This window comes from Eutrigla gurnardus, assembly GCF_963514095.1.
Source record: "Eutrigla gurnardus genome assembly, chromosome: 22".
NCBI classification, from domain to species: domain Eukaryota; kingdom Metazoa; phylum Chordata; class Actinopteri; order Perciformes; family Triglidae; genus Eutrigla; species Eutrigla gurnardus.
In genome coordinates, this window is record NC_139933.1 from 20,135,373 (window position 1) to 20,143,146 (window position 7,774).

Consider the following 7,774-nt stretch of genomic DNA (forward strand, 5'->3'; position numbering starts at 1 on the left):
AATGCTCTCCCAGAGTTCTCCTGTATTTACAGGCCACCTAAATATTCATCACATATTTTCGATGATTTTACTGAATTATTGTCTAGCATCTCCACTGATTTTGACTGCCTAGTTATAACCGGTGACTTTAATTTTCATATTGATGATTTGAATGACAAGGGTGCAAAAGAACTTTTTAATATTCTAGACACATTTGACTTTTCTCAACATGTGAAAGAGGCTACTCATTGTAAGGGACACACCCTGGACCTGATTATCACAAAAGGTCTCCATGTTTCTGATGTTTTTGTGACTGATCCTTCATTGTCTGATCACTTCTGTGTTTTCTTTAATATTTCTTTCATTCCTGACACAAACAGAATCAAATAAGGTCAAAAAGCGGTACATCAATGAACATGCCAATGTACTCTTTAAAAATGCCATCTCCTCGTTACCACCTCTAAACCCATGTCATGCTAATGATCTTGTAAACATCTTTAATTCCAAAATTCTGAATGTCATAGATGTCATTGCACCTGCTACGGTTAAAACAATTTCTGCTAAGCAAAAGGCACCCTGGAGAAAAGCTGCTGTTGTGACAGCCCAGAGAAGAGAGTGCAGGAAGGCTGAACGAATCTGGCGGAGTAATAAACTTCATATTCACCATGACATCTATAAAGAGAGCCTCCGGGCCTACAATTTAGTCTTAAAAAGTGTGAGAGAAACATACTTCTCCAATATCATAAACAACAACACTAATAAGGCGCAAACCCTATTTGCAACTGTTGACAGACTGACCAACCCCCCCAACACAAATACCAGCTAAACTCCATTCCACGCAGAAATGCAATGAGTTTGCATTCTTTTATACTAATAAAATTGAAGGCATCAGATGCGCCATCAATATCTCAAACAAAAAAGTTGGATCACCACCCTGTTCAGGCAAAAGTAACACAGCAATGATGGCAAGCTTTAATGCCATAGACTCTAAAACTCTAGTGGAAACGGTGACAAATCTAAAATCATCCACCTGCTGCCTTGATGCTTTACCTACCAACTTTTTTAATAATGTTTTTGACTGCCTATCAATAGACGTATTGCAAATAGTTAATAACTCCATTCAATCAGGCAATTTCCCAAAGGCCTTCAAAACTGCAGTCATTAATCCTCTTCTAAAAAAGCGGAGCCTAGATGCCTCTATTATCAACAACTACAGACCAATTTCAAATCTACCCTTCATAAGTAAAATAATTGAGAAAGTTGTCCTCCAACAACTAAATCACTTCCTGGCTTGAACTGGCTGCCACAACAACTTCCAGTCAGGATTGAGACCTTTTCATAGCACTGAGACAGCCCTTATTAAAGTTGTAAATGACATCCGTCTTAACACAGACTCTGGCAAAACTTCAATATTAATGCTATTAGACCTCAGTGCTGCATTTGACACTGTCGACCATTCAATACTCCTGGACAGGTTGGAAAACTGGGTGGGGCTCTCAGGCACAGTCTTAAGCTGGTTCAAGTCATATCTACAAGATAGGAACTTGTTTCCATTGGTGACTTTGTATCAGAACCTACCAATGTAACATGTGGAGTCCCCCAAGGTTCAATCTTGGGGCCGACTTTATTCAACATCTACATGCTCCCACTAGGACAAATCATGCAAAATAATAACATTGACCACCATTGCTATGCCGATGACACCCAAATCTATGTAGCACTATCACCAAACGACTATCGCCCCATAGATCTTCTCTGCCAGTGCATTGAGCAAGTCAAAGACTGGATGTGCCAAAACTTCCTACAAGTAAATGAGGACAAAACTGAGATAATTGTTTTTGGTGCTAAAAAAGAAAGGTTTAAATTAATTCAACACCTTCACTCTCTGTCCCTGAAAACCTCAAACAAAGCCAGAAATCTTGGGGTTATTATGGATTCTGATTTACATTTCGACAGTCACGTTAAATCATTAACAAAATCAGCCTACTATCACCTAAAAAATGTAGCAAGACTTAGAGGGCTCATGTCAGCTCAAGACTTAGAAAAACTTGTACATGCCTTTATTACTAGTAGGCTAGACTACTGTAATGGTCTCCTTGCAGGTCTTCCGAAAAAAAACTGTCAGGCAGCTACAGCTTGTTCAGAACGCTGCTGCTAGAGTTCTTACAAAGACCAAAAAATGTGAGCACATTACACCAATTCTTAAATCCTTACATTGGCTCCCTGTATGTCAGAGGATTGATTTCAAAATCCTCCTGCTCACATATAAATCACTACATGGTCTAGGACCGAAGTATATCACTGATATGCTCCCACTACATAAGCCTTCTAGACCACTAAGATCTTCTGAGACCAATCTGTTAGTAATTCCCAGAGTAAACAACAATCACGGGAGAGCATCGTTTAGTCGCTATGCAACAAATAGCTGGAATAAACTTCCTGAAGATGTAAGACTTGCCCCAACTCTGACCACTTTTAAAACTAGACTGAAAACTTTTATGTTCACCATAGCTTTTTTCTAAATCTTTTAATGTCTGCACTGTTTTAATTATTGCAAATGTGTTTTTATTCTCCTTTTCTTTCTGTAATGCATTTTTAAATATGCCTTTATTTTCTCTTAATTCTTCTTTTTTTCACTGTAACATGTTGTATGATGTGAAGCACTTTGAGTCTGCCTTGTGTATGAAATGTGCTATACAAATAAAGTTGCCTTGCCTTGCCTTGCCTTGCCTTAATGTGTCAAATAACAGCTTGGTCAGAATATCTTTTCAAAATAAACTTCCGTCTTCACACAAACTTAGGTTCAGACAACAAAAGAGCATGGTAGACGTTCACCTGACTAACTAACTACACTTCCCATATCCGTGTGTGGGAGCATTGCAGACAAACTAAATGAGCGGCCGTGTCGGGACCAAGCTGCAAAACAGGCTGGATTTCATATGGAGGACTGAGTCTGTCATAGACGAGCTATGGCTTTAAAGCCTCAAGTCCATATTTGGGCTGCTGAGGAGCGATGGGTGGATCTGACGAACAAATCAGCAGAGCAGCACCCTTACTGGATCTGGGGGCCTGTTTCAGGAAGCAGGTTTAGTGAAAACCTCGAGCTAGGTCATTTCCACCATGACATCCAGCCAAATACCCCCTCAGAAGCAGTTTTAGCGATGGTCAACATTGGTCAAGATAGGGCTATCAGCCGAATGGCTTAGTACTGGCGCGATGGTACATTTTGTATATCTCGTAAATTACCCCACTAATAATGCATGGAATGTTACCATACTTCTGCAGTAGTACACGTAGGGTCTGTACTCACAAAACGAGGCATTTGAAAGTTTGTAAGTACACCAGGAGTTTATTTAAAAGAACACTTGCCTGATAGCTTCTATCCTCTGCTGCTAACGCTACCGCTGCGTAGACGCCACTTACGTGAGTACCCAGTTTCTGTCACGCGAGTTTTACGCAAGAGTATGAAAAAGTTTTGTTGAATTTTTTATAAATGCTTGTATTATCAGTGTGCCACCAGAAGGGAACAATGTCCTACTCTTGCCCTGATGAAACAGACAATAATCCCAACCCCCCTGCTGATGCACGAGATGGAAGAGCTGTTAGAGACATGATCCTTGTAGGAGCCACCTTTTAAGTTAGTGTCTTGTGCAAGTTTTATTTTGACCACAAGGGTGCAGTACCTTTTTCTTTTGTTTGTTTGACACCCAGCAGTGGCCCAGCTGCCTAAAATGAGTGGTGATTAGTTTGAGTTGGATGGTGATGGGTTCACACAGTTCTTACCGAAAGCCAGAGGAAAGCCAGGAACTTTTCTGTTTGTTAATATCCTTTTTTGTTGCAATAAATGGGAACATCACCCAAAGAGACCAACCTTGCACAACTGTATTTTTTCTTTTCTTTATTCCTCTGAACTCGAGTAAAGTTCGTCCTCAAGCCACCATCAGGTGACTAATAACTTTTTATTTTTACATAGTCACCACACAACTAAGAACTGACCGCCCTGTGGAGGAAAAGGACATTATTGGAAGGAGGCTGCTGGGAGCCATGGATCTTGCAAACACCTCCTCTCTTCACCAGACAGTGCAGTAGACGATGAAGGTAAAATGAGCAGATAATAAAAACTGTTTGAAAACCCTGAGCCTGTTTGAGTGATTTAAGGAAACTGGACTATGTTGATACTTTGGATGTGGAACTGGATTTCATGGATGTTGATGGGATGGAAAAGATATAAGAAATGGAAAGTTAATTGGAAACTGGAGAAACTAATTACCACCTGTGAATGACTGATATTGTTCCGCTGCAGACGTCATATGTTGACATATTGACTGTTTGAACATGGAAGAAAATGCTGATGTTAAAGATGTTATTTCTGGGGAGTGTGCTGCAAAAAGTGATGTTGCAAAAAGAGAGAGAAAATTAACTACAAAAGGTGTTTCACTTCTAATCGAAAACCTACAAAAGAACCGGAAGATAACCTTGAAGCAAGCATCCAAAATCAAGCTGCAGATCAATAATCTGCTATCTGTCAAAATAACAACTGATACTTGCAGTGTTGAGAACTTTTTAATTGAGTTTAATAAGCTATGTGATGCTGCTGCTGAAACTCATGATGCATTATTGGAAATGCCTCTGCCTGAAGAAGAGTATAAAAGGCAGCAAACATGGTTTTGACAGAAAATGCAAGCAAATGAAAAGTTAATGTGTGATGTGAATAAATGGTTGAAGGATGTTCCAAAACAATGTGACAAAGAGTCTGTAATTCAGGATGAGATTCAACCAAATGCTGACTAGGGGGATGATATTCAACCCAATGACAGTATTAAAAATGTTTCCCCCCCTGGAAAAACTGGGGTCTCATCTAAATCCAAATCTTCCATCACAAGTTCTGCATGCTTACGAGCAAAGGCTGAAAAGGCAGCACTAATCCAACACATAGCTGCTCTGGAGAAGAAACATGCACTGGAGGCACAGGAGGAAAAACTGCATTCTGAACAGGAAAGATGGAAAAGACAGAGCAAGACAGGAGCAATTGGAAATGGAAACACAATTGGCTGCTGCTACAGCTAGAGGCTTTGAAGCTGTTATTTGCAGGTAACATGCGTTTTAACCACTATTGCAGTGTCAGTTGTCAAATAAGCTGCATTCTTCAATGTCCCACCGATATCAACACATTTAAGTCATAAAAGCACTCTGGAGTGGATATTCTTTCGTGTCAGTGTGAGTCCACTGTCTTTCAACACAAAATGGCGTCCAAACATCAAATAAGTGCAAAACAATGCTTTTGCAAGTTTAATGTGGGCAAAAAGCCGGAAATAGCTGTTTCACGCAGGAAAGAGGCTTTTAAGCTGTTATTTGCAGGTAACATGCGTTTTAACCACTATTGCAGTGTCAGTTGTCAAATAAGCTGCATTCTTCAATGTCCCACCGATATCAACACATTTAAGTCATAAAAGCACTCTGGAGTGGATATTCTTTCGTGTCAGTGTGAGTCCACTGTCTTTCAACACAAAATGGCGTCCAAACATCAAATAAGTGCAAAACAATGCTTTTGCAAGTTTAATGTGGGCAAAAAGCCGAAAATAGCTGTTTCACGCAGGAAAGAGGCTTTTAAGCTGTTATTTGCAGGTAACATGCGTTTTAACCACTATTGCAGTGTCAGTTGTCAAATAAGCTGCATTCTTCAATGTCCCACCGATATCAACACATTTAAGTCATAAAAGCACTCTGGAGTGGATATTCTTTCGTTTCAGTGTGAGTCCACACTGCAAAAAAAGCCCTTCTAGAAAGAAGTAAAATATTCTCATATTCAATCAAATTATCTTGTATCAAGCAAAAAAATCTGCCAATGGGGTAAGCTTTTTTTGCTTGACAAGCAATTCTTAAAATAAGCCCAAATTTCTTAGCTCCGAAAGACTAAAATGAGACTTTAAACTAGACAGAAAATCTTAAACTAATCCAAATTCTTCTAAAACAAGCAATGAAAAAAACACTAATTCAAGATTAAATTACTCAAAATTAGAATTTAAGTCTCTTTACTAATTTAAGAAATTACACCTTAATCTGGGATTGATAATGAGCATAAAAGTAGTTAAAATAAGACATAATTTCTTAAAACAGCATAACAAATATAAAAGTGATGTCTTAAATCAAGATACCAAAACTTTCTCAGTAAATTTTTTTTATTCACTTTGCAATACAATTGCTCAATTCAACATCCAAAAAAAGGGCACTTCTGCATTCCAGATCCATCATAATAAAACAGATTGAAAACCTCACTATCAAAATAATAGCAATAATAGCAACTAAAAATCATGTTGCAGCTAGTTTGCAGCATAATCTCCCATGGTTTTCAATCTCACCAACCATGTGTCTAACTGTGAGGAACATTTTTTTTAAACAGAACATCAACTTTCTTTGAAAATCAGGCAGAGAGGGGCAGAGTGACAAACAAAGGGACTCACTCACTGAATGACTTCCACTCACTGATCGTTTTTTTGTAGTGGTGGGTCAAATCCTGCTCATGAATTGAATCTTGAAGTACCTCTGTCTGCAGTACTGACAGTAGTGTAGAAATGCACTTTGGGTAGGTCATGTGCAGGGCATAGTAATATGCCATGAGGTAGAGAAGTCCTTCATTAAGTCTATCCATGGTGAAGGTGGTCACTGGTGTGTTTCCAATGGCGATCATGCAGTTGTCCTCGGAAACAAGCAGAACCGGAGAAGACAGGGGTCGCTGCTGCATGAAACCATCAGGATGCTCAGAAGTCTAGATGACACAAATCAATGAAGAAGATTCGAAAAACATTACAAACTTTGACCTGGACTAGAACATTAGTGAACTCATATTTTAAAACACTTAAGAATAATCCCTCAGCATTCAGCACTGCAAATGCTGAATGCACCACAGCTAGTTCCAATAAAGTTAGTACAAACTTCCCCTTTAGACCTTTTGAAATTATAAAAGTTTATCTAAAGGTTACTAAACCTAATATAAAATGTATGCCTGAAAAACTGGAACATATATTATGAAATGTTGCAGTAAGTCTGTAAATCTCACCGCAAGGATATGGAAAAGAGCCTCGCTGCTTGAGCCCAGTTTCTTCGGTGGCATAGTGCTGGATGGAAAGAGCAGTGGCAGGGCTCTGAAGACAGCTGTGATATGCTCCACTGGTTTAATGAAAAAAGCACAAAACAAGGTGTTACCATAAATAACTGTAACATAACATTACATAAATAATTACAAGACATTATTATATAAAATTAACAAGTCAATGTATTGTGACTTCACCTCCATTCAAAGTTTTAGGAGGCTTCATGGCCTTCTTCATCACTCCATAAAACTGGACCTTGGAATAGAAGGTTTTCCATCTGTTCTGCACCTCTGATATGTAATGAGAGTTGGTCGGTTGGAGGATTCGCTGCAGCTCATCCAGCACCTGAAAAATAGTCAAATTCAGAAAAAGAAAGAAAAATTACTGAAAAAAAGTTCTTGTCATACATTCTGATGACTAAAAATCTATAATGTGTATGAACATTATGCTAATTATGTCATGCTAAACTGAGTCCTTAGAAGAGCTGAAAATGTGAACTAAGTGGGACCAACATTACTTACGTGATCCAGTTCTCTGAAGCAAGGGTAAGCCTCTAGAATCTTTGTTGCTCTGTCTTGCTCCTTTAAAACATCAGAGGTGATGAAGCATCTTCGAGACTCAAATTCCAGGTTCAGCAAATGAGTTACCGCAGCTTTGTTTGGCTTTTTTGACTTATACATTTCTTGGAGGGTCTTGTAGTGTCT

General features: G+C 38.9%; 1 long non-coding RNA gene across 1 annotated transcript; it reads right to left on the reverse strand.

The window, feature by feature from the left end:
* Positions 1–6,491: 6,491 nt before the first annotated feature.
* Positions 6,492–7,293, reverse strand: LOC311033101. The gene is made up of 3 exons (XR_014599238.1): positions 7,268–7,293; positions 7,037–7,146; positions 6,492–6,745 (listed from the first exon to the last, which is right to left on the reverse strand). It is a non-coding gene; the product is annotated as an uncharacterized lncRNA (long non-coding RNA).
* Between the last annotated feature and the right edge of the window lie 481 nt (positions 7,294–7,774).